We start from the raw sequence: 25493 nt of genomic DNA, 5'->3' as shown, positions 1-25493 counted from the left end.
CTTTACAAGATGAAGTACAACATTTTTTTATCCTGTATATTGCATCAAATAGTTGAAATATTGCCCACAAGTTGAAAGACCCCCAGAGGACCCTTTTGAGCTTCGCTTTCCCTGGGAAGGCTCTAAGGAAAACATATACCTGTAGGTGGTACAAGCATGTTGCTCCAGTCTTGCTATGACTTTTGGTTCATGCTAAGGCCATGGGAGTCTGGTATTTGCCCCACAACTGTACCACAAGTCTATGCTTGATGTGTTTAATTTTCATATAAAATCCTGTATATCTTAGAAGCAATAATTGCTTATTCACAAAGGAGTAAGAGTGAAATGGGCACCAGTCACATGGTAAATGGGAGAAGACAATAGAGGATACTCAGCATTCTGAGAGGGAAGGATCAGGCCCCTGAGCACTGATAATCAGGCAAAAAATAGCATAAGATTTAAAACCAGGAGCTGGGATGTGCTCAGTGGCAGAGTACTTGCTTACTAAGCCCAAGGGTCTAGGTTCTATCCCTATTACACACACACACACACACACACACACACACACACACACACACAGAGAGAGAGAGAGAGAGAGAGAGAGAGAGAGAGAGAGAGAGAGAGAGAGGAATTTACAAAGAAAATACTACAAAAGGAGAGGAGAGAGAACATAGAGGGAAGGAGGGAGGGAGGGAGGGAGGGAGGGAGGGGTGGAAGAGGAGGAAGAAGAGAAAGAGGAGGGATAATATCTGACTAGTAGGAATTAGCTATTCCAGAAAAAAAAGAAGCAGTCTAAGAACACAGAAAATTATCTAATAAATGACCCAGAAAAACTCCCTAGACTACCAGTGTGTCAGCTGAAAACAGAAACATACAATTAGGCATATGGCATGAAGTCGCACAACACCTTGACAAGGAACATATTCCAAAAGCTTTCACCAAAAGACAGAGGGGCCATTTACAAAGTTTGGTAAGCCAGAATAACCTGCAGCTTCTCAGTCATAGCTCAAGGCACTAAGGCCCAGGGGGATGGAGCACTGGAAAGGTGACTCAGCTGTTAAAAGCACTAGCAGCTTTGCAGGGGACGGAAGTTCAGTTCTCAGCACCCACACTGCAAGAGCTCACCACCAACCACCTGTAACAACCTCCACACATAAGTTGGTGGCTTTAATATAGATTAATAGAGATGAGAGAGAAGGGGAATCAAAGAAATATGTTTTAATCACATGTGGGAGCCTATCTGGGAGTCTAAGTGATCCATGCCAAGCACAAAGTAGCTGCAAAGCATTAATATTGTAGCTCAGGGCTATAGGAAGAAGTCGATATTTTGAATATTATCAAGAAACACTTGGTCTCCAGTTATTAGTGAGAAGTCCCTTTGACCATTGACCTAGCAGGCTTAACTCCCTTCAGGTATCCCGTCCTCTGTTCCTTCTCCCATCTCCATTGTGTTATTTTTCTCTATCCTTTTTCCTCCACAAATAAAACACGATAAAATAGAATCATAGCAAACATAGCATTGTTCGAGTGAAACTGAAATCTAAATTTTCCAAAGATATTGAAGAAAGCTCTAGGCAGGGGGAGAGATGGCTCAGCGGTTAAGAGCACTGACTGTTCTTCCAGAGGTCCTGAGTTCAAATTCCAGCAACCACATGGTGGCTCACAGCCATCTGTAATGGGATCTGAAGCCCTCTTCTGGTGTCTGAAGACAGCTACAGTGTACTTCAGAAGACTGTACAGTGTACATTGTATAATAAATAAATAGATAAATAAATAAATCTTAAAAGAAAAAGAAAAAAAACCTCTAGGAAAATCCATGAAAACCCAACTCTAAAAACAAATATTTCACAGCTACCCAATGGCTGCTTCTCAGTGGGAAGGTATATTCTACCCCAGTGCTCATGGCCCCAAACAAAACACAGTCAGCTAGCCTGAGGCATGGTAGAACAGCCTAGCAAAGCACAATCACAATGCTCTGATTGAGGAAAGAGCACATGTTGGGGAAGTCACCAGCCATCCCCATCTGTCCATCTTTATCTGCAACGAATTGATTTCACAACTCTTCCGGATGTGAAATGCCAACCCCCCGACAGAAGGATCCTTGCCAGTGGCTCCCGAGCCTGAAAATGAATCTTTGAAACAATAGAGAGCTTGAAGTCAGAGTCCTAGAGCGAACAAGGAGCCCTGTGGTATCTAGCAGGGGGACTTGCATTGGGATTTGCCTCAGGTAGCAGCAGCAGGACTCCTGTGAGCTAGGTAACAAGAGCTGAGCTCAGCACACACTCGGGCCCCAAGGGACCAGACCAGGCCCTGGGGGAGGGGTATGTGTTCCAGGCTGAGCAGTGGGGATAGGTGTCCTGTAGGAAGGTACAGAAACTTGATAGTGAGATGGGAAATAACAGTTTGCCTGGTCAGAAAAATGCTACTCCGGTTCACTAAAAATATGGTCATTTTATATGAAGAGACAATTGTGAGAATTTAAAACCACCACTTAATAGGGAGGATTTCACAAACAAGGCTCAGCAGGATTCGCAGGATCCACTGTTAATAAATTACTTTTCTTCTCTTTGAAGTGCATCCCTTTTCCCAGTGCTGTGTTCCTGGCTGTCTCCCGCCCTGTTTATCCTCAGCACCACTGGAAGGCTGTCTTCCTTTTCTTGCAGCCTCTCCTGGGCCTCCAAGGCTCAGATTCCGCTGGGCCTTCTCTCCTCTCTACCTCCTCAGTGCCTGGATTGGTGGCCAGTGCTTGAGTAGCTGCCAGTTCCACACTGTCCCCTGACCTATCGCCTTGCTTCAGTTTCCTGTTTCCACCCTGGCTGAAGCACAGAGCTCTGTCTGTCTTCATCTCTCCTGTCACTGGAAACTTAGCTCTTCCAAAAGTGAGCTCACTTGCTTTACATCCCACACTGGCTTTCCTGCCAATCGCCCAGGCTCCTTATACTTCTGTCTGCTTGTGTTGAGTACACCCAGAGCAGACCATCTTCCTGTGTCCCTGCTCACTGTAAGGGAGCTAACACATCAGCTTTTGTTGACAGTTGGATCCTGTGAGTTTAGCAGTTCCTCTCCCTTGTGTGTGTTTTCTCAAACAAGGTGTGACAGGTGGCTTCAGGACCACTAGCGGTGTCCAAGATGACAACACCCAGGAGGGAAAGTTCAGCAAGTTGAAAGTCCTTGCCAGAAAAAGATGTTGACCAGTGGTCCATAACTGGTAAAATACTTTTCACCTCTGAGGTACTATCACACGTGATTGATAAATCCAGAACATGTGCTGAACAGCAAATCAGACTTGTGTAGCAAAGTACAAATAATGTTTTATTCTCTAGAACTATGAAATGTAGACGTAAGAAAAAAATCATAACCATCTCCTGTCGCGGTCTTTGCATCTTTTGTTTGCATATGCACTTGTGGTACACAAGCATGTACAGAGCAGGTGTCTTCCATAATCACACGCCACCTGATTTTTGAGGCAGGGTCTCTCACTAAACCTGGAGTTTTTTTCAATTAGGCTAGGCTGGCTAGCCAGTGAGTTCTAGGGATCTTCCTGTCTCTGCTCCCTCAGTGTTAATATTACAATTGTGTGTCAACACACCCAGATTTTTATATAGATATGGGAATTTGAACTCAGGTTTTATATAGATACTGGGGATTTGAACCTGTAGGACAGATACTTTGCCAACTGAGCCATCTTCCAGTCTCTAAGACATAGTTATCTTGGTATACATATTGTATTATATTTTATATTTATGAATGAACATAAACTTACTTGAGGTCTCACCTCTTACAGAAGAGAACAAAATATACTTCTATAAATCGTTGGCTAATCCCATGACAGATAACTGTGTGGCTTGAGATCTATAAAACTACCTACTGTATTGAGCTGACTGCTGTGTGATAGGTCCTGCCTTCCTGGTCTCTGTGCTGTACAAATCCTGCATAAAAGAACCCTGTGTTCTCCTCACCTTCATGAATGCACACGCTAATTAACTCATTCACTCTTCTGCCTATCACTCTGGCAACCACCATACCCGGCATGCGCTTTAGAAGACTCCAGATATTGGAAGACTGATCACAAACCAGATGTTCTGGGTCAAGAGTGGGGACCAGATTGGGCTCTGGGACAAATGAGCAAGAAGCTACAAATATTGCTATCCTCTGCATTCTCTTCCAGAAATAGGAGGTCCCAGAAAGTGTTTCTCTCTGGTCAGGACTTCTCTTTTCTTACTCTGCCATGTCTGGGAGTCTGTCATCTGTACTGTCTTTACCTGTACTTTTATAAATGTGCCCCTATTTGTTAACCTAAAAATAAAAAGTCAGTAGAACTGGTTCGCACAAGTATCCTGGTGGTCCTAGTTCCATGGTCCATTGTAACTAGCCCTAATTCATCTCAGATTAGTATCTCTCCCAGTGGCTCTCTGCTAGCCCTGAACTCTCTGGTTGCAGCCACCGGTCAAATCAAGACTCAACCAACTGTAACCCAACAATCAAATTTACATGGTAAATTCTCAATCCACAATACATCCATACAATTAACTTACAGCCAATTGGTAAGGATATAAACCAGCCACCTAGATAAGATATAATTTGCCCATCTAGACAACACAAAATCTTGTACACATCCATCCCTCGAGAATAGTCTTAACAACCTGCTAATATGTGCAGAGAGGAATCTTAACATCTGCCACCATGTTCTGTTGGCTGCCTCCTCCTCGATTGGGTCTCTTCTGCATCTCTAAAACTTTTATCCTTCCCATCCTTCCTTCTTGTTCAATGACAGGCCACATTCTATCCTGTACCTGCCTTCACCTGTATAATGACATCAACCTACACAATTTTTTAAGTTTTCACTCTGTAAGGAATCAGAGGTACTGGAAACCCCTGAGCTGGGAAGATTATAAAAGTGAAATGGGCTAGGACTTTTTTTTTTGTTGTGAGCCTAGCCTTTAACGGCTGAGCCATCTCTCCAGCCCAGGACTTTTTTTTTGAAACAGATACTTTCATTTCCCATCTGTATTAGAAAGATATGAATGCTCTTACACTTGTAGGTTTTTTCATTTCAAGTATTATTTTTTTCTTATGATGCTAGGGACTGAATCCAGGATCTTGCACGAGCAAGACAAGTGACCTCCCACTGGGCTGGATTCCTTTTTAACCTGATTTCTCTGCACCTCCAAGTCTTAGTCTCCCCACTTGATAGAGCATCTACCCCTAGCCAGCCCTCACCCTCATCTGTGTCTGCTTGCTTTGATTTCTACTCTTTCTCACTTCTTGATCTTTAAAAGGTCAAGTCCTTTTACTCTGTACTTTATTTCATCTTCAAGAATTAGATCCAATTATTGAAATTCTCCAGATAATATCTGTACTTTGGGGGGTCTCCTTCATTAAATCCTCAATGCCACCTTCTGTCCTCTTAACTGAGTTTCTTAAGAAATCTTAAGGAGTCAGCTGTTGAGGTTGGTCTTGCTGTCTATTGTAATGTAAATGCCCCTAAGACTTGGAGTCTTCACATAGACCCAAGCGACCCTGCCCCCAACTTATTTCTAATTGGTAAATAAAAATGCCAACAGCCAGTAGCTGGGCAGAAAGACAGACGTGGGGTTTAGGTTTCCCAGGCTTGAGGTTGGAGGAGAAGACATGGGGAAGAAGAAAGTAGAGAAGAATGGAGAATCCACTATGGGTTAGGTGAGTTCAAGAAAACATGGCCCAGAGGGATGGCCAATTGCAGTTCAGAGCAGCCAAGATGACGCATAGCACTAGCTCAGGGTTATTGACAGGAAAGTAGATTCTAATAGCACAGTGGGTTGGTATCTGCTCAGCTCTTATGCTGTTTAAGGCTTACTATAAATAATAAAAGTTGTGTGTCTTTTATCCAGGAACTGAATGGTCATGGCGGGATAGAAACCCTAGGTTGGGATTAAAAGTTTCTAAAACAGTCACTCTCTACTAATTTCTGATTATACCATGTCTTCGAGGCAACTCATTCATTGAATCAAATTCAACTGACACTTGCTCTATGGAAAGTTCTATTGCTAACCTTGAGGTTAGGGGCAATGAGGATTTCTACCATCTGTGGTTCTCACTGTGAACAGAGAAATCCCACACTGTGTGTGCAGCTTTTTTTGCACAGGCTAAGCAGTCTTCTCTTTGAATATGACATCCTACTCTAAGCATAGGTATAAAGTGCTCTCGAATCTCTTTTCCTTGTCAGGGACCTGCGTGGTCATGTTTGAAGAGCTCAGCTATGTGACCTCAACTTCATCAGATAATGGTATAGACTAAATGTTTGCTTTCCTGTCATCTACCTGAACTGTATGTTAGACTCCTAGTCCAGTATAGTGGTATTATAAGGTGGAGCTAAATTAGGTCAGGTCCAAGACTGTACACTAGGATGTACAGCTTTAAAAAAGATCAGAAGGGGCTGTGGTGATGCTCAATGGTAGAATGCTTTCCTACATGTGTAAGTTTGATTTCTAGCATGGCAAAACCACAGAGCTTGCTTTCTGTCCCTACTTTCCACCCCAAGAAGATATGACATGAAAGTAGCCTTCTAAACCTGGACCTGCCCAACACTTGGACAAAGTAACCCAGGAGGCAGGCCCTTTTCAGTACCTAAAAGTGAACAAGAAAGATGCTCTTATTTTTATTTTAGAGACAGAGGTTACAGACCTTGTATAAATTTGCTTTAAATATGATCTGTTTAATTTAAATCCTTTCAAAATGCGCAGTCCAGAAATGAAAGTGAGAACTGTGTGACTGTATAACTGTGAAAATTGTTTTCATGCTTGGCTTATGGGTGCAACCAGAGCCCAAGCCATTAAAGCTCTTGTCAGCATACACTCTGTGTTTGCTATTACAGATAGACTCAGCTGTAAGTATGTCTAAAAGATAGAGTGCAGTTATAGACAAGACAAAAGAATATCCGAGCACTCAGTGTGTAGGAGACACTGTGAGAAACATTTAAATTCTCATTTCCCACGAAGACCTTGTATGATGGATTACATTAGCCTATTATGCATGAGAAAAGAAATCTCAAAAAGGTAAGTGATTTGCCCATAATCACCAAAGAGACTGTAATTCATGTTCATAACAAAGCCCATAGATGGTTACACAGTATAGAGCTCCCATGTGTTAATGTTTATTATGGTATTTTGAATGTCAAGTCATAGCTATATGTATATGATTGGAATAGAAAGGAAGAAAAGGGTTGGTTAAATCTCTTATTTTTCCAACACACTAGCAAATAGGAAAAGCTTCATATAAATATGATAATTTCAATGATGACACTGTAATTTCAACTTAGTTTAAAAAAAACTTCATAACTGATGACTTTAATTTATATCATAAATTCAAAATTGGGTCCTAGAGAACTGAGCTGTGGGAGTCCACAGTCACTGAATTGTATGTCAAATAATTCCATGAACATGAAAATTTCAAGGAGATTATTGACAATGAGTAAGAATATGGACATGTTTTACACTCTTTTATTGTGAAATACATCAAATGTTTATAAGTCAGGGATAAAGTATATAAGAATTTAAGGAATAATTGATTCATTAACCAACACAAAACCCAAGAAGCTTATAGAAAGCACTCCTAATTCCCGCACTGAAATGTAAGAAAGGGTTAATCAAACTGTGATCAGTCACTTTTTCCTGACCCCTTAGAAGTCAGGATCAAGGTTCTGGTTCCTCAGTCATCTTGGCATTTAGCACTGTGGATCCAGATGACCACAGATAAGGTACTGGCTACTTAGACCTTAAGTAGCTAGAGCTGTAAACCAGTAAAAATTCCTCAATGGTTATTTTGGTGGGTTTCCAGAGACCCCCCAGGAACCCCATTCTAATTCTTTGGGGACCTTTACATTTTGTGCACTTTATTCTCTGGAATCCCACAAGAGGTGGGGCTCCTTATGGTGAAGATCTGAGAAAGAACCCTGGTGGTTCTGCCTAGAGGACAGAAGGCGTGATCCTGAAATATACTCAGAACCTGTTCCCACAACTGAGGCCTGGGAGAAAACACTCTCATAGCGCTTGATGAACGCGGAGAGAATAATATTCCTCTCACCCCTATTCTCCTAATGGGAAAAAGAAGAAATAGACTCAGCAGGAGTCAGGGCACGGAAGATGAGTCAGAAGAAAATAAATCAAGAAACGACAAACTGATGACTTTAATTTATATCATAAATTCAAAATTTGGACCACTAACTAACTGAGATTTAATCACTTTGAAAGCAAACAAACCTGGAATTCCAGCTCCAGCAACATCATTCTTTAAAGTGAAGTAGAAAAAAAGACTTTCTCAAAAAAGAAAAATCTGAGTGACTCCATCATGTGTAGACCTTCCCTGCACAGCACACAGTGTCCACTAAAAAGAAGTTCCCCAGGAAGGAACTTATACCAGGCAGAAACCTCACTACACAAAGGAATGTAAGGAATAAATGAAGGTGAATCTTTCCTAATATAAAGTGATCTGAAAGGATAGCTATTCCAGTAGGAAAAACTAAAAACATACTCAGTAGTTAAAAGTATATTATAGGTCAGTAATCTCAAAATAAGTAACAGCTATTCACGACCAAATGGGGAACAATCAAGAAGGTACCTGGTTCTACACCTGAGGTGTCATGACACAAACAGGACCTTGGATTAAATTAAAATCAGACAGGAAATCTAAGGTAACTACTAGGGGAAAATGTAAAATATAATTGCTTGGCTAAAATGAGATACAGTGTTACTAAAATGCTGTTAAAATGAGAAAGTTGGAAAATAGTGAAAGAAGAACCACTGGGGAAACAGAAACAGTAAGAAACTTATCAGTTACTACTTAAAATGTAAGAGGTTGAAAAACAGCAATTTAAACAAAGAAACGTCCATGGTCCATGTTAAAGTCCCTGGTATATAAGAAATGTATAAGGAGCCCATATTGAACTCGAGTTGGAAGAGGCGAGTCCGGTCTCAAAATGGAGGACCATGATTCAAAGGAACCAGAGCAGCTGAGGAAGCTGTTTATTGGTGGTCTGAGCTTTAAAACCACAGATGATAGCTTAAGAGAACATTTTGAGAAATGGGCCACACTTACAGACTGTGTGGTGTGAGGGATCCTCAAACAAAACGTTCCAGAGGCTTTGGTTTTGTGACCTACTCTTGTGTTGAAGAGGTGGATGCTGCAATGTGTGCTGGGCCACACAAGGTTGATGGACGTGAGGTGGAACCAGAGAGAGCTGTTTCTAGAGCTGTTTCTGTACAGCCTGGTGCCCATTTAACGGTGAAGAACATTTTTGTTGGTGGTATTAAAGAGGATACAGAAGAATATAATCTGAGAGACTACTTTGAAAAGTACGGCAAGATTGAAACCATAGAAGTTATGGAAGACAGACAGAGTGGGAAAAAGAGAGGATTCGCTTTTGTAACTTTTGATGATCATGACACAGTTGATAAAATTGTTGTTCAGAAATGCCACACTATTAATGAGCATAATTGTGAGGTGAAAAAGGCCCTTTCTAAACAAGAGATGCAGTCTGCTGGATCACAGAGAGGTGGATCTGGCAACTTTATGGGACGTGGAGGAAACTTTGGTGGTGGCGGCGGAGGTAACTATGGTGATGGTGGGAACTATAATGACTTTGGAAATTATAGTGGACAGCAACAATCTAATTATGGACCCATGAAGGGAGGCAGTTTTGGTGGAAGAAGCTCAGGCAGTCCCTATGGTTGTAGCTATGGATCTGGAGGTGGAAGTGGTAGATATGGTGACAGAAGGTTTTAAAATAAAACAAACAAATGGTTATAGTTCTTAGCAGGAGAGAGAGCAAGGAATTGTCAGAAAAGCTGCAGGTTACTTTGAGACAGTCGTCCTAAATGCATTAGAGGAACTGTAAAAATCTGCCACAGAAGGAACCATGATCCATAGTCAGAAAAGTTACTGCAGCTTAAACAGGAAGCCCTTCTTGTTCAGGACTGTCATAGCCACAGCTTGCAAAAGTGCAGCTATCGATTAATGCAATATAGTGTCAATTAGATAGATGTACATTCCTGAGGTCTTTTATCTGCTGTAGCTTTGTCTTTTTCTTTTTCTTTTCATAATATACCAATACAGGGTATATTGCCCTGTAAATTGTGGTCGTGGTACCAGGAATAAAAAATTAAGGAATTTTTAACTTTTCAAAAAAAAGAAAAGAAATGTATAGGAATGTATTTTGCATATATCCAGCCAGATAAGTTAAAAGAAAGATGAAAATAAAGTAAGCTAAAACAAATTAAATCCACCAACTTTCTTTAGATAGGGAAGACTTCAGAACCAGAAAGATTATTTTAAAAGGTAGATAGGGTGGTACAAGCCTGTGACCCCAGCACTGCAAAGACTGAGAGTTCATGGCCAGTCTGGGTTACAGAGCAAGAGTCCACATTTTTTAAAGATTTATTTATTTATCATATATTAATACACTGTTGCTCTCTTCAGACACACCAGAAGAGGACATCAGATCTCATTACAGATGGCTATGAGCCACCATGTGGTTGCTGGGATTTGAACTCAAGACCTCTGGAAAAGCAGTCAGTGCTCTTAACCACTGAGCTATCTCTCTAACTCAAGAATCCACATTTAAAAAGCAAAACCCAAACCAAAAAAAAAAAATGTGCACATGCATACTTGCGTGGGCACACTTGTGTGGGCACATGCATGTGCATGCACACACATACACATACACACACACACACACACATCAGAAATGAGTAAGGGGTGATCAATACCAATTCCAATGTAAGGAAAATACTATGAACAAATCTGAACCTCACAATTGACAATATAGATGAAATGGATGCATCTTTTGCAAGACAGAAAACTCAAACAAGGAGACATACATAAATTGATATTCTCATACATTAGAGAAATTTGGATAACCTTCAAAAAATGAGCATCGGGTCAGTAGTTTCACTTGTAAATTCTAATTTCCCATAATCTCTTCTAGAAACTTATTTGAGAGACAGGACTCATACTGGTGGCTTATTTGTTTAATAGAAGAGAGGAGCAGATAGGGGAAAGAGGAATTTCTGCTTAGATGAGGACCGGTTATAATCTATACTAGGAATTTAATATAGTGGCGGGGAATGGGACCAGGTGAAAGGGAAAATCCAGAGTCCTTACATGACTTTGTCCAGTTAAATTGGCCTGTTTCTGAAATGCCATTCCTACCACTTCTCAGCATACTCTGGGGCTAAACTGAAAACTCACTTCCTCCTGTCAACACTTACTGAGTGCCCAGCATCTGCCATAAACCTAAAGCCCAGGAGTAGGGCTGGAGAAATGTCTCAGTGGTTCAAGGTACTTGCTGCTCTTTCATTGATTTCCAGTAGCCATGTCATGTGGCTCACAACCTCTTCTAACCCCAGCGCCAGATCTGATGCGTTCTTCTAATCTCCATGAAGTCTCCTACACATGTGGCCTACCCATGTATGCAAGTAAATTAACATAAATCTTAAAAGAAAAAAATGTTTAAAAATGCAGTAATGGGTCCCCTGAGCACAAATGTCTAGCTCTGACCTCGCTTCTCAGTCCAGAGGAGCCTTGCACGACCCCCAAGAATGTCCCGTCTCCCTGTAGAAACTTTCTGAAGCCTCAAAACTAACCAGCTTGGAACCCTGCCTGACCACCCATGCTAGTTAGATTCACCTGCTAGCCCAGCTGGGTCTGACTGGGACACGGCCTGCAGAGTAGGATTCACCTGCAGCACAGCCTACAGAATAGGGTCTGCCTAAGGCATAACCAACAGAATAGGGTACCAGGATCTCCCTGTCTGGCCCACAGTTCTCCCCACCTTTCCAAGATGATCCTACTGCCATCAGGATCATGTAGCCAACACCAGGGAAAACCAGATGCTGAACGGACAGCATCAGAACACAATCAACAAGACCCAGGGCAATATGGCACCACCAGAGCCCAGCTATCCTATTATAACTAACCCTGAATATCCTAATGAAACCGAAGCACAAGAAGAGGAGCTTATATCCAATCTTATAAAGATGATAGAGGCCTTTAAAGAGGATATGAATACATCCCTTAAGGAAATACAGGAAAATGCATTCAAATAGTTAGAGGCATTAACATAGGAAGCAAATAAATATAAAGAAATACAGGAAAATACAATCAAACAGGTGAAGAATATGATTAAAGCTGACCAAGACCTGAAAAGAGAAATGGAAGCCATAAAGAAAACACAAACTAAGGCAATTCTAGAGATGGAAAACCTGGGAAAGAGAACAGGAATTATAGATGTAAGCATCACTAAAAGAATACAGGAAATGGAAGCGAGACTTTCAAATGTAGAAGATACAGTTGAAGAAATCAATATATCACTCAAAGAAAATGCAAAATCTAAAATATTCGTTACACAAAATATCCAGGAAATTTGGGACACCATGAAGAGACCAAACCTGAGAATAGTAGGAATAGAAGATTCCCAGACCAAAGGCCAGAAAACATCTTCAACAAAATTATAGAAGGACATTTCCCTAATTTAAAGAGATGTCTAGATTTTTCTAGAATTCAATGAAAATAGGGGCAAAACATACCTACACTCATGTTACACTATGAAAGCAGTACTAAGAGGAAAGTCCACAGCACTAAATGCCCTCATAGAAAAATTGGAGCGTTTTCATGCTGGTGAATTAAAAGCACATCTGAAGGCATTAGAAAAGAGGAGGAGGAAGAGAAAGAAGAGGAGGAGAGGAGGAGCAGGAGAAGAAGCAGCAAATACACCCAGGAGGAATAGGTGACAGGAAATAATCAAACTCAGAGCAGTCATCAATCAATTAAAAACAAAGAAAACAATACAAAGACTGAACAAAACCAAGAGCTGGTTCTTTGAGAAAATCAACAAGATAGGCAAACCCTTAGTCAAACTATTGAAAAGGCAGAGAAACAGTACCCAAATTAACAAAACCAGAAATGAAAAAGGAGACAAAACAAAATTCAAGAAAATTCAAAGAATCATTAGGTCTTACTTCAAAAGCCTGTACTCCACAGAATTGGAAAAATCTAAGAGAAATGATTTTCTAGACAGGTATCAATTACCAAAACTAAATCAAGATCAGGTTGAACTATGTGAATAGTCCTATAAACCCTAAGGAAAAGAACAGTCATAAAAAGTCTCTCAAAACCAAAAAAGTCCAGGGCTAGATGGTTTTAGCACAAAATTCTACCAAACTTTCACAGAAGAGCTAATGCCAATACTCCTCAAATTATTCCACAAAATAGAAACAGAAGAACCACGGCCAAACTCATTCTATAAGGCCACATTCATCCTGGTACCTAAACCATACAAAGACGCAACAAAGAGAATTTCAGACCAATCGCCCTTATGAACACTGATACAAAAACTACTCAATAAAATACTCAAACTGAATTTAAGAACACATCAAAGACATCATCCATTACGAATAAGTAGGCTTCATCCCAGGGATGCAGAGGTGGTTCAATATATGAAAATCCATCAATGTAATCCACCATATAAACAAAGTGAAAGAAAAAAAAACACCTGATCATTTCACCAGATGCTAAAAAAGTATTTGACAAAATCCAACACCCCTTCATGTTAAAAGTCTTGGAGCCAGCAAGGACACAAGGGGCATACCTAAACACAATAAAGGCAAGCATATAGCCAACATCAAATTAAATGGAGAGAAACTTAAAGCATTTCCACTAAAATCAGGGACTAAGCTGTCCACTCTCCCCAAATCTCTTCAATATGCTACTTGAAGTTCTAGTTAGAGTAATAAGATAACTAAAGGAGATCAAAGGGATACAAATTGGAAAGGAAGAAGTCAAAGTATCAATATTGATAGTATACATAAGTGACCATCAAAATTCTACCAGAGAACTGCTACATTTGATAAACACGTTCATCAAAGTGGCTGGATACAAAATTAACTCAAAGAGATCAGTAGCTTTCCTTTACACAAGAGATAAACGAACTAAGAAAGAAGTTAGGGAAACAGCACACCTCACAATAGGCCACAAATAACATAAACAACCTGGTGTAACTCTCACCAAGCAAGTGAAAGACCTGTATGACAAGAACTTTAAGTCTCGGAAGAAAGAAGTCGAGGAAGATCTCAGAAGATGGAAAGGTCTTCCTTGCTCATGGATTCTGGTAGGATTAATGTACTGGCTGGTTTGTGTTTCAACTTGACACAAGCTGGAGTTATCACAGAGAAGGGAGTCTCCCTTGAGGAAATACCTCCTTATGATCCAACTGTAAGGCATTTTCTCAATTAGTGATCAAGGTGGGAGGACCTAGCTCATTGTTGCTAATGCCATCCCTGTCTTGGGTTCTATAAAAAAGCAAGCTGAACAAGCCAGGGGAAGTAAGCCAGTAAGCAGCATCCACCACGGTCTTTGTATCAGCTCCTGCCTCCAAGTTCCTGCCCTGTGTGAGTTCCTGTCCTGACGTCCTTTGGTGGTGAACAGCAGTGTGGAAGTGTAAGCTGAATAAACCCTTTCCTCCCCGACTTGCTTCTTGGTCATGCTACTTTGTGTATGGATACAAACCCTGACTAAGACAACATAGATAAAATGTTCATCTTGCCAAAAGCAATCTACAGATTCAACGCAATCCCTACCAGAATTCCAACAGAATTCTTTACAGATCTTGAAAGAACAACCCTTAATTTCATACGGAAAAACACAAATGCAGGATAGCTAAAATGATCCTGAACAATAAAAACCTTCTGGAAGTATCAGGATCCCTGACTTCAAGCTGTACTACAGAGCAATGGCAATAAAAATTGCATGGTGTTGGTACAGACACAGACAGGCAGATCAGTGGACTTTAATAGAAGACCCAAAACTAAATCCACACACCTATGGACACTTGACTTTTGACAAAGAAGCCAAAAACCATACAATGGAAAAGGGGGAGCATCTTCAACAACTGGTGCTGGTCTACCTTGATGTCTGTATTGAGAAGGATGCAAATAGACCCATATTTATCACCCTGCATAAAACTCCAGTCCAAACAGACCAAGACCTCAATGTAAAACCATGCACACTTAATGTAATTGAATTGAAAGTGAGGGGTATCTTGAACTAGGTTCAGGAGACAACTTCCTAAATAGAAAACTAATGGCTCAGGCACTAACACCTAGAATTAATAAATGGTACCACACGAAACTAAAGAGCTTCTGTAACTCAAAGAACACTGTATTCAGGATAAAATGATAGTTTACATATTAGGAAAAGATCTTTACTAACCCCACATCTGATAGACAGCTAATATCCAAATATACAGTTAGACAAGAAGTTAGACACCAATGATCAAAATAAGCCAATTAAAAAATGGGTACAGAGCTAAACAGAACACTCAAAAGAGGAATCTCAAATGGCTGAGAAGGACCTATAGAAATGTCCAACATCTTTAGTCAGGGAAAGGCAAATCAAATGACTCTGAGATTCCACCTTACAACCACCAGAATGGCTAAGATCAAAAAACGCAAAGGACAGCACATGCTGGTGAGGTTGTAGAGCAAGGGCAACACTCCTCCACTGCTGCTGCTTACGCAAACTTGTGCAAGCACTCTGAAAATCAATTTGGCAGTTTCTCAGAAGATTGGGAGTAGTTCTACCTCAAGATCCAGCTTTAGCACTCCTGGGCATATACCCAAAAGATGTTCCCCCATCCCACAAGGACACTTGCTCAACTATGCTCATGGCAGCTCTATTCATAATAGCCAGAAACTGGAACAAACTAGATGTCTCTCAACTGAAGAACAGATACAGAAAATGTGGTATGTCTATACAATGGAATACTACTCAGACATTAAAACAAGGGCATCGTGACTTTCACGGGCAAATGGATGGAACTAGAAAGTATCTTGAGGCTGCCGCCGCAGAGAGCTCGTGGGCAGCGCCCCGCGAGCAAACTTGAGCCTCGGGACCACAGGTAAGACCAACTTTTCTGCTGCAAGAGACCTGCCTGGTGAACTCGGGACACACAGAGGCAGAATTCCTCTAGGACCGGGCACTTCCTGTGTTTACCAGGAGTCCCAAACCCGTGGATCCCGGCCTGCAGCAGCTCTCTGCTCCCAGACCCCATGGGAGGGAGACCTCACCGCCTGATCAGGTGGGCACTCCTGAGGCTGCAGACGGAAGAGACCACCAACACTGCCCACCCCTGCCCACATCCCTGGCCCAAGAGCAAACTGTATAAGGCCTCTGGGATCCCGTGGAGGAGGGCCCAAGAACAGCAGGACCGCTGCATCTGAGATACCACCAGAACCTGAAGGGATCTACTTGATAAACAGTTCTCTGCACCCAAATCCCGTGGGAGGGAGAGCTAAACCTTCAGAGAGGCAGACACGCCTGGGGAACCAGAAGAGACTGCACTCTGCACACATCTCGGACACCAGAGGAAAACACCAAACGCCATCTGGAACCCTGGTGCACAGAAGCTCCCAGAAACGGATCTGCGGCGCAGATCTTCCTGGTTGCTGCCACCGCAGAGAGCTCCTGGGCAGCACCCCGCGAGCAAACTTGAGCCTCGGGACCACAGATAAGACCAACTTTTCTGCTGCAAGTGACCTGCCTGGTGAACTCAAGACACAGGCCCACAGGAACAGCTGAAGACCTGTAGAGAGGAAAAACTACACGCCCGAAAGCAGAACACTCTGTCCCCATAACTGGCTGAAAGAAAACAGGAAAACAGGTCTACAGCACTCCTGACACACAGGCTTATAGGACAGTCTAGCCACTGTCAGAAATAGCAGAACAAAGTAACACTAGAGATAATCTGATGGCGAGAGGCAAGCGCAGGAACCCAAGCAACAGAAACCAAGACTACATGGCATCATCGGAGCCCAATTCTCCCATCAAAACAAACATGGAATATCCAAACACACCAGAAAAGCAAGATCTAGTTTCAAAATCATATTTGATCATGATGCTGGAGGACTTCAAGAAAGACGTGAAGAACTCCCTTAGAGAAACACAGGAAAACATTAATAAACAAGTAGAAGCCTACAGAGAGGAATCACAAAAATCCCTGAAAGAATTCCAGGAAAACACAATCAAACAGTTGAAGGAATTAAAAATGGAAATAGAAGCAATCAAGAAAGAACACATGGAAACAACCCTGGATATAGAAAACCAAAAGAAGAGACAAGGAGCTGTAGATACAAGCTTCACCAACAGAATACAAGAGATGGAAGAAAGAATCTCAGGAGCAGAAGATTCCATAGAAATCATTGACTCAACTGTCAAAGATAATGTAAAGTGGAAAAAGCTACTGGTCCAAAACATACAGGAAATCCAGGACTCAATGAGAAGATCAAACCTAAGGATAATAGGTATAGAAGAGAGTGAAGACTCCCAGCTCAAAGGACCAGTAAATATCTTCAACAAAATCATAGAAGAAAACTTCCCTAACCTAAAAAAAGAGATACCCATAGGCATACAAGAAGCCTACAGAACTCCAAATAGATTGGACCAGAAAAGAAACACCTCCCGTCACATAATTGTCAAAACACCAAACACACAAAATAAAGAAAGAATATTAAAAGCAGTAAGGGAAAAAGGTCAAGTAACATATAAAGGCAGACCTATCAGAATCACACCAGACTTTTCACCAGAAACTATGAAGGCCAGAAGATCCTGGACTGATGACATACAGACCCTAAGAGAACACAAATGCCAGCCCAGGTTACTGTATCCTGCAAAACTCTCAATTAACATAGATGGAGAAACCAAGATATTCGATGACAAAACCAAATTTACACAATATCTTTCTACAAACCCAGCACTACAACGGATAATAAATGGTAAAGCCCAACATAAGGAGGCAAGCTATACCCTAGAAGAAGCAAGAAACTAATCGTCTTGGCAACAAAACAAAGAGAAGAAAAGTACACAAACATAACCTCACATCCAAATATGAATATAACAGGAAGCAATAATCACCATTCCTTAATATCTCTCAACATCAATGGCCTCAACTCCCCAATAAAAAGACATAGATTAACAAACTGGATATGCAATGAGGACCCTGCATTCTGCTGCCTACAGGAAACACACCTCAGAGACAAAGACAGACACTACCTCAGAGTGAAAGGCTGGAAAACAACTTTCCAAGCAAATGGTCAGAAGAAGCAAGCTGGAGTAGCCATTCTAATATCAAATAAAATCAATTTTCAACTAAAAGTCATCAAAAAAGATAAGGAAGGACACTTCATATTCATCAAAGGAAAAATCCACCAAGATGAACTCTCAATCCTAAATATCTATGCCCCAAATAAAAGGGCACCTACATACATAAAAGAAACCTTACTAAAGCTCAAAACACATATTGCACCTCACACAATAATAGTAGGAGATTTCAACGCCCCACTCTCATCAATGGACAGATCATGGAAACAGAAATTAAACAGAGACGTAGACAGACTAAGAGAAGTCATGAGCCAAATGGACTTAACAGATATTTATAGAACATTCTATCCTAAAGCAAAAGGATATACCTTCTTCTCAGCTCCTCATGGTACTTTGTCCAAAATTGACCATATAATTGGTCAAAAAACGGGCCTCAACAGGTAGAGAAAGAGAGAAATAATCCCATGCGTGCTATCAGACCACCACGGACTAAAACTGGTCTTCAATAACAATAAGGGAAGAATGCCCACATATACGTGGAAATTGAACAATGCTCTACTCAATGATAACCTGGTCAAGGAAGAAATAAAGAAAGAAATTAAAGACTTTTTAGAATTTAATGAAAATGAAGGTACAACATACCCAAAATTATGGGACACAATGAAAGCTGTGCTAAGAGGAAAACTCATAGCGCTGAGTGCCTGCAGAAAGAAACAGGAAAGAGCATATGTCAGCAGCTTGACAGCACACCTAAAAGCTCTAGAACAAAAAGAAGTAAATACACCCAGGAGGAGTAGAAGGCAGGAAATAATCAAACTCAGAGCTGAAATCAACCAAGTAGAAACAAAAAGGACCATAGAAAGAATCAACAAAACCAAAAGTTGGTTCTTTGAGAAAATCAACAAGGTAGATAAACCCTTAGCCAGACTAACGAGAGGACACAGAGAGTATGTCCAAATTAACAAAATCAGAAATGAAAAAGGAGACATAACTACAGATTCAGAGGAAATTAAAAAAATCATCAGATCTTACTATAAAAGCCTATATTCAACAAAACTTGAAAATCTTCAGGAAACGGACAATTTCCTAGACAGATACCAGGTACCGAAGTTAAATCAGGAACAGATAAACCAGTTAAACAACCCCATAACTCCTAAGGAAATAGAAGCAGTCATTAAAGGTCTCCCAACCAAAAAGAGCCCAGGTCCAGACGGGTTTAGTGCAGAATTCTATCAAACCTTCATAGAAGACCTTATACCAATATTATCCAAACTATTCCACAAAATTGAAACAGATGGATCACTACCGAATTCCTTCTATGAAGCCACAATTACTCTTATACCTAAACCACACAAAGACCCAACAAAGAAAGAGAACTTCAGACCAATTTCCCTTATGAATATCGACGCAAAAATACTCAATAAAATTCTGGCAAACCGAATCCAAGAGCACATCAAAACAATCATCCACCATGATCAAGTAGGCTTCATCCCAGGCATGCAGGGATGGTTTAATATACGGAAAACCATCAACGTGATCCATTATATAAACAAACTGAAAGAACAAAACCACATGATCATTTCATTAGATGCTGAGAAAGCATTTGACAAAATTCAACACCCCTTCATGATAAAAGTCCTGTAAAGAATAGGAATTCAAGGTCCATACCTAAACACAGTAAAAGCCATATACAACAAACCAGTTGCTAACATTAAACTAAATGGAGAGAAACTTGAAGCAATCCAACTAAAATCAGGGACTAGACAAGGCTGCCCACTCTCTCCCTACTTATTCAATATAGTTCTTGAAGTTCTAGCCAGAGCAATCAGACAACAAAAGGTCAAGTGGATACAGATCGGAAAAGAAGAAGTCAAAATATCACTATTTGCAGATGATATGATAGTATATTTAAGTGATCCCAAAAGTTCCACCAGAGAACTACTAAAGCTGATAAACAACTTCAGCAAAGTGGCTGTGTATAAAATTAACTCAAATAAATCAGTAGCCTTCCTCTACACAAAAGAGAAACAAGCCGAGAAAGAAATTAGGGAAACGACACCCTTCATAATAGACCCAAATAATATAAAGTGCCTCGGTGTGACTTTAACCAAGCAAGTAAAAGATTTGTACAATAAGAACTTCAAGACACTGAAGAAAGAAATTGAAGAAGACCTCAGAAGATGGAAAGATCTCCCATGCTCATGGATTGGCAGGATTAATATAGTAAAAATGGCCATTTTACCAAAAGCAATCTACAGATTCAATGTAATCCCCATCAAAATACCAATCCAATTCTTCAAAGAGTTAGACAGAACAATTTGCAAATTCATCTGGAATAACAAAAAACCCAGGATAGCTAAAACTATCCTCAACAATAAAAGGACTTCAGGGGGAATCACTATCCCTGAACTCAAGCAGTATTACAGAGCAATAGTGATAACAACTGCATGGTATTGGTACAGAGACAGACAGATAGACCAATGGAATAGAATTGAAGACCCAGAAATGAACCCATACACCTATGGTCACTTGATTTTTGACAAAGGAGCCAAAAGCATCCAATGGAAAAAAGATAGCATTTTCAGCAAATGGTGCTGGTTCAACTGGAGGGCAACATGTAGAAGAATGCAGATCGATCCATCCTTATCACCCTGTACAAAGCTTAAGTCCAAGTGGATCAAGGACCTCCACATCAAACCAGACACACTCAAACTAATAGAAGAAAAACTAGGGAAGCATCTGGAACACATGGGCACTGGAAAAAATTTCCTGAACAAAACACCAATGGCTTATGCTCTAAGATCAAGAATCGACAAATGGGATCTCATAAAACTGCAATGCTTCTGTAAGGCAAAGGACACTGTGGTTAGGACAAAACGGCAACCAACAGATTGGGAAAAGATCTTTACCAATCCTACAACAGATAGATGCCTTATATCCAAAATATACAAAGAACTCAAGAAGTTAGACCGCAGGGAGACAAATAACCCTATTAAAAAATGGGGTTCAGAGCTAAACAAAGAATTCACAGCTGAGGAATGCCAAATTGCTGAGAAACACCTAAAGAAATGTTCAACATCTTTAGTCATAAGGGAAATGCAAATCAAAACAACCCTGAGATTTCACCTCACACCAGTGAGAATGGCTAAGATCAAAAACTCAGGTGACAGCAGATGCTGGAGAGGATGTGGAGAAAGAGGAACACTCCTCCATTGTTGGTGGGATTGCATACTGGTACAACCATTCTGGAAATCAGTCTGGAGGTTCCTCAGAAAATTGGACATTGAACTGCCTGAGGATCCAGCTATACCTCTCTTGGGCATATACCCAAAAGATGCTCCAACATATAAAAAAGACACGTGCTCCACTATGTTCATCACAGCCTTATTTATAATAGCCAGAAGCTGGAAAGAACCCAGATGCCCTTCAACAGAGGAATGGATACAGAAAATGTGGTACATCTACACAATGGAATATTACTCAGCTATTAAAAACAATGACTTTATGAAATTCGTAGACAAATGGTTGGAACTGGAAAATATCCTGAGTGAGCTAACCCAATCACAGAAAGACACACATGGTATGCACTCATTGATAAGTGGCTATTACCCCAAATGCTTGAATTACCCTAGATGCCTAGAACAAATGAAACTCAAGACGGATGATCAAAATGTGAATGCTTCACTCCTTCTTTAAAAGGGGAAAAAGAATACCCTTGGCAGGGAAGAGAGAGACAAAGATTAAAACAGAGACTGAAGGAACACCTTCAGAGTCTGCCCCACATGTGGCCCATACATACACAGCCACCCAATTAGACAAGATGGATGAAGCAAAGAAGTGCAGGCCGACAGGAGCCGGATGTAGATCGCTCCTGAGAGACACAGCCAGAATACAGCAAATACAGAGGCGAATGCCAGCAGCAAACCACTGAACTGAGAATAGGACCCCTGTTGAAGGAATCAGAGAAAGAACTGGAAGAGCGTGAAGGGGCTCGAGACCCCATATGTACAACAATGCCAAGCAACCAGAGCTTCCAGGGACTAAGCCACTACCTAAAGACTATATATGGACTGACCCTGGACTCTGACCTCATAGGTAGCAATGAATATCCTAGTAAGAGCACCAGTGGAAGGAGAAGCCCTGGGTCCTGCTAAGACTGAACCCCCAGTGAACTAGACTGGTGGGGGGAGGGCGACAATGGGGGGAGGGTGGGGAGGGGAACACCCATAAGGAAGGGGAGGGGGGAGGGGGATGTTTGCCCGGATACCGGGAAAGGGAATAACACTCGAAATGTATATAAGAAATACTCGAGTTAATAAAAAAAAAAAGTAAAAAAAAAAAAAGAAATATCCAAGTTAATAAAGATGAAAAAAAAAAAAGAGGGAGAGAGAGGAAGAGGAAGAGAAAGAGAAGATCTTTCAAATCTTTTCAGCCGAGTCACAGAGGCAAAGATTAAAACAGAGACTGAAGGAACACCCATTCAGAGCCTGCCCCACATGTGGCCCATACATATACAGCCACCCAATTAGACAAGATGGATGAAGCAAAGAAGTGCAGACCGACAGGAGCCGGATGTAGATCGCTCCTGAGAGACACAGCCAGAATACAGCAAATACAGAGGCGAATGCCAGCAGCAAACCACTGAACTGAGAATAGGACCCCCGTTGAAGGAATCAGAGAAAGAACTGGAAGAGCTTGAAGGGGCTCGAGACCCCATATGTACAACAATGCCAAGCAACCAGAGCTTCCAGGGACTAAGCCACTACCTAAAGACTATACATGGACTGACCCTGGACTCTGACCTCGTAGGTAGCAATGAATATCCTAGTAAGAGCACCAGTGGAAGGAGAAGCCCTGGGTCCTGCTAAGACTGAACCCCCAGTGAACTAGACTGGTGGGGGGAGGGTGGCAATGGGGGGAGGATGGGGAGGGGAACACCCATAAGGAAGGGGAGGGGGGAGGGGGATGTTTGCCCGGATACCGGGAAAGGGAATAACACTCGAAATGTATATAAGAAATACTCAAGTTAATAAAAAAAAAAAGAAGTGCGACAATGTATATGACGCATATGTGGTGTACAGAGAAGGCAGTGGGAAGGAGCTGTGAAGATAAGCTTTGCACAACTATTGCTCAAAGGAAACCTTTCTCCCTGACTCTAAACTCTAATAACGTTTTCTTTCAAATTCAAACCAAGCCTCTTACCCAGCCTGTGCTGTTACTCTAAAGTATGAAGATACACAGAAAGGTCATTCTACACCATTATGTCAACTTCACTCTGTCAGAGAAGTCACCTTCCCCACACTCTCACTCCTCTGCCCTGCCCACTTCGACAACAGCTGCCCATGAAGAGTGGTGGAGGTAGGGTCAGAGGTGACGATTGAGAAGGTGGGGCCACAGAGCGTGCGTACTCAGATGCTTATTTTGGTTTCGTCATCAATGAAGTCATTTGTACTTGAGACTTTACAGTTATGTTGGAATAAAAAAAAATGAAAAAAAAAAAGAAAGTATCTTGAGTGAAGTAACCCAAAAGCACATGCATGATATGTCCTCCTTCTAAGTAGATATTAGCCATAAACTACAATATAACCATGTTATAAGCAACAGACCTAAAGAAGCCAAATAACAAGGAGGGTACAAGAGATGTTTGAATCTTTCTCAAAAGGGGAAACAAAATAGAAACTGACGATCAATGGAAGGAGGGTCTGGGTGGAAGAGGGGACGGGGAGGGGAGCAGGAGATCAAATGTAGTGAGAGCAGGGGAGAGAGAAGGAAGATCAGCTTGGGTGGAGGGCAATCTCTAGGATGTGCCAGAAATCTGGGATGGACAGAGGTCCCAGTGTCTAAGGGGGAGACTCTAGCTGAGATTCTTAAGAGTGGGCAATACAGGTCCTGAAGTGGTCACTTCCTGTGTCAAGGCAGGACTCTCAGTGGAAGGATACGGACAGCAACCCACCCATAAAGCCTTCAACCCAAAACGTGTCCTGCCTACGAGATATGGAGGGCCAAATATAAAGCAGACTGAAGGAATGGCCAACCAATGACTGCCCCATGAGCAAGAACCAATCCCTAACACAATTATAACACGCAGTTAGCCTAACTGTCCTCTGAGAGGCTCTACCAACAGCCAACGGAGAGAGATGCAGACTCACACCCAAACATTAGATGGAGCTCAGGGAGTCTTACAGAATTGGCAGAAAGATTGAGGGATCTGCAGAGGACTTTGGGGACTCCACAGGAAGACCAAGGGAGTGACCCTGGACCCTTGGTACTCCCAGAGACTGAATCACCAACCAAAGAGTGAACACCAGCTGAACCTAGGCCCTGTACATATGTAGCAGATGAGCAGCTTGGTCTTCATGTGCCATCCCCAAACTGGAGCAGGAGCTGTCCCTGAGCCTGCTGCTTGCCTGCCTGCCTGTGGATCCCACACCCCTAAATGGACCACCTTGTCTGGCCTCAGTGGGAGAGGATGTGCCTAGACCCACAGTGACTTGATGTGTGTAGAGGGTGTTGGTACCCAGAGTGGGGCTTCTTCTCAAAAGGGGAAGAAGGAATGGGGAAGAACTTGCATAAGGGGGTATTGGGGGGGAAAGGAAGGGCTAATATCAGGTTGGAAAGGGGGTAAATTTAATAAAAAACATGCAGTAGCGAATAAGACAAAATCCTTGACTTTGTGGTTTTAATAAGGGGAAAGATGTGTGAAATATAGGAAGAGACAGACAGAATGGGAAGGATCTGGAACACAGAATGATCATTACGATTCCTCTAGCAAGTTGATATTTTAAACTTTAAAATTTTTCATCTCTGTACTGTGTATTTGTGTTCACATGTGCACCTCATGCCCCAGGAGGCCGAACACCTAGAAATAAGTTACAGTTCTGACCTTCTGTGTGGGTGCTAGGAATTGAACCCTCAGACCTCTGAAAGAGTAGACAGTGCTTTTTAAAATTCCAGCCATTGCTCCAGCGCAGTCTGTTATTTTAATACAGACAGATGGGGTAATTATAAGGCCTTCTCTGATTAATAACATAGCAAGGTTAAAGGCCCTGGTGTTGGAAATACTTGGCATGTCTGAGGAATATCATGGTTAATGTGGCTAGAATCTAGTGAGTTCAAGAAGTTACAATGAGGTCCAAGAGATTGTACTGTAAGGCTAATACTGGTCAGGAGCTTAGCTCCCATGTGGAGGTGGGATGCCATGGGATCTGAGTAGGAAGAGGGACACAACCCTGACTTCAGAACTATTCAAATGTGTGGAAAAATAGACCACATGGGTCAAGGGTGCAAAAAAGAAGGAAAACCCCTGAAGTGGCAATTGGACACAGCCTGACAGAACAGGCTTAGTCTAGGGTAACACGAAGAGGATGAGGATGCTCCAGAGGAAGCAG

At 41.6% G+C, this 25493-nt stretch overlaps 1 pseudogene; it reads left to right on the top strand.

Annotated features, from left to right (window-relative positions):
- The first annotated feature begins 8895 nt into the window (after positions 1 to 8895).
- Hnrnpa1-ps45 (heterogeneous nuclear ribonucleoprotein A1, pseudogene 45) lies at positions 8896 to 9738 on the top strand (annotated as a pseudogene).
- Positions 9739 to 25493: the final 15755 nt, after the last annotated feature.

This window comes from Rattus norvegicus, chromosome 4, assembly GCF_036323735.1.
Source record: "Rattus norvegicus strain BN/NHsdMcwi chromosome 4, GRCr8, whole genome shotgun sequence".
NCBI lineage: Eukaryota > Metazoa > Chordata > Mammalia > Rodentia > Muridae > Rattus > Rattus norvegicus.
The sequence above is the reverse complement of the archived record's forward strand: the minus strand, read 5'-3'. Positions and strand labels throughout refer to the sequence as shown.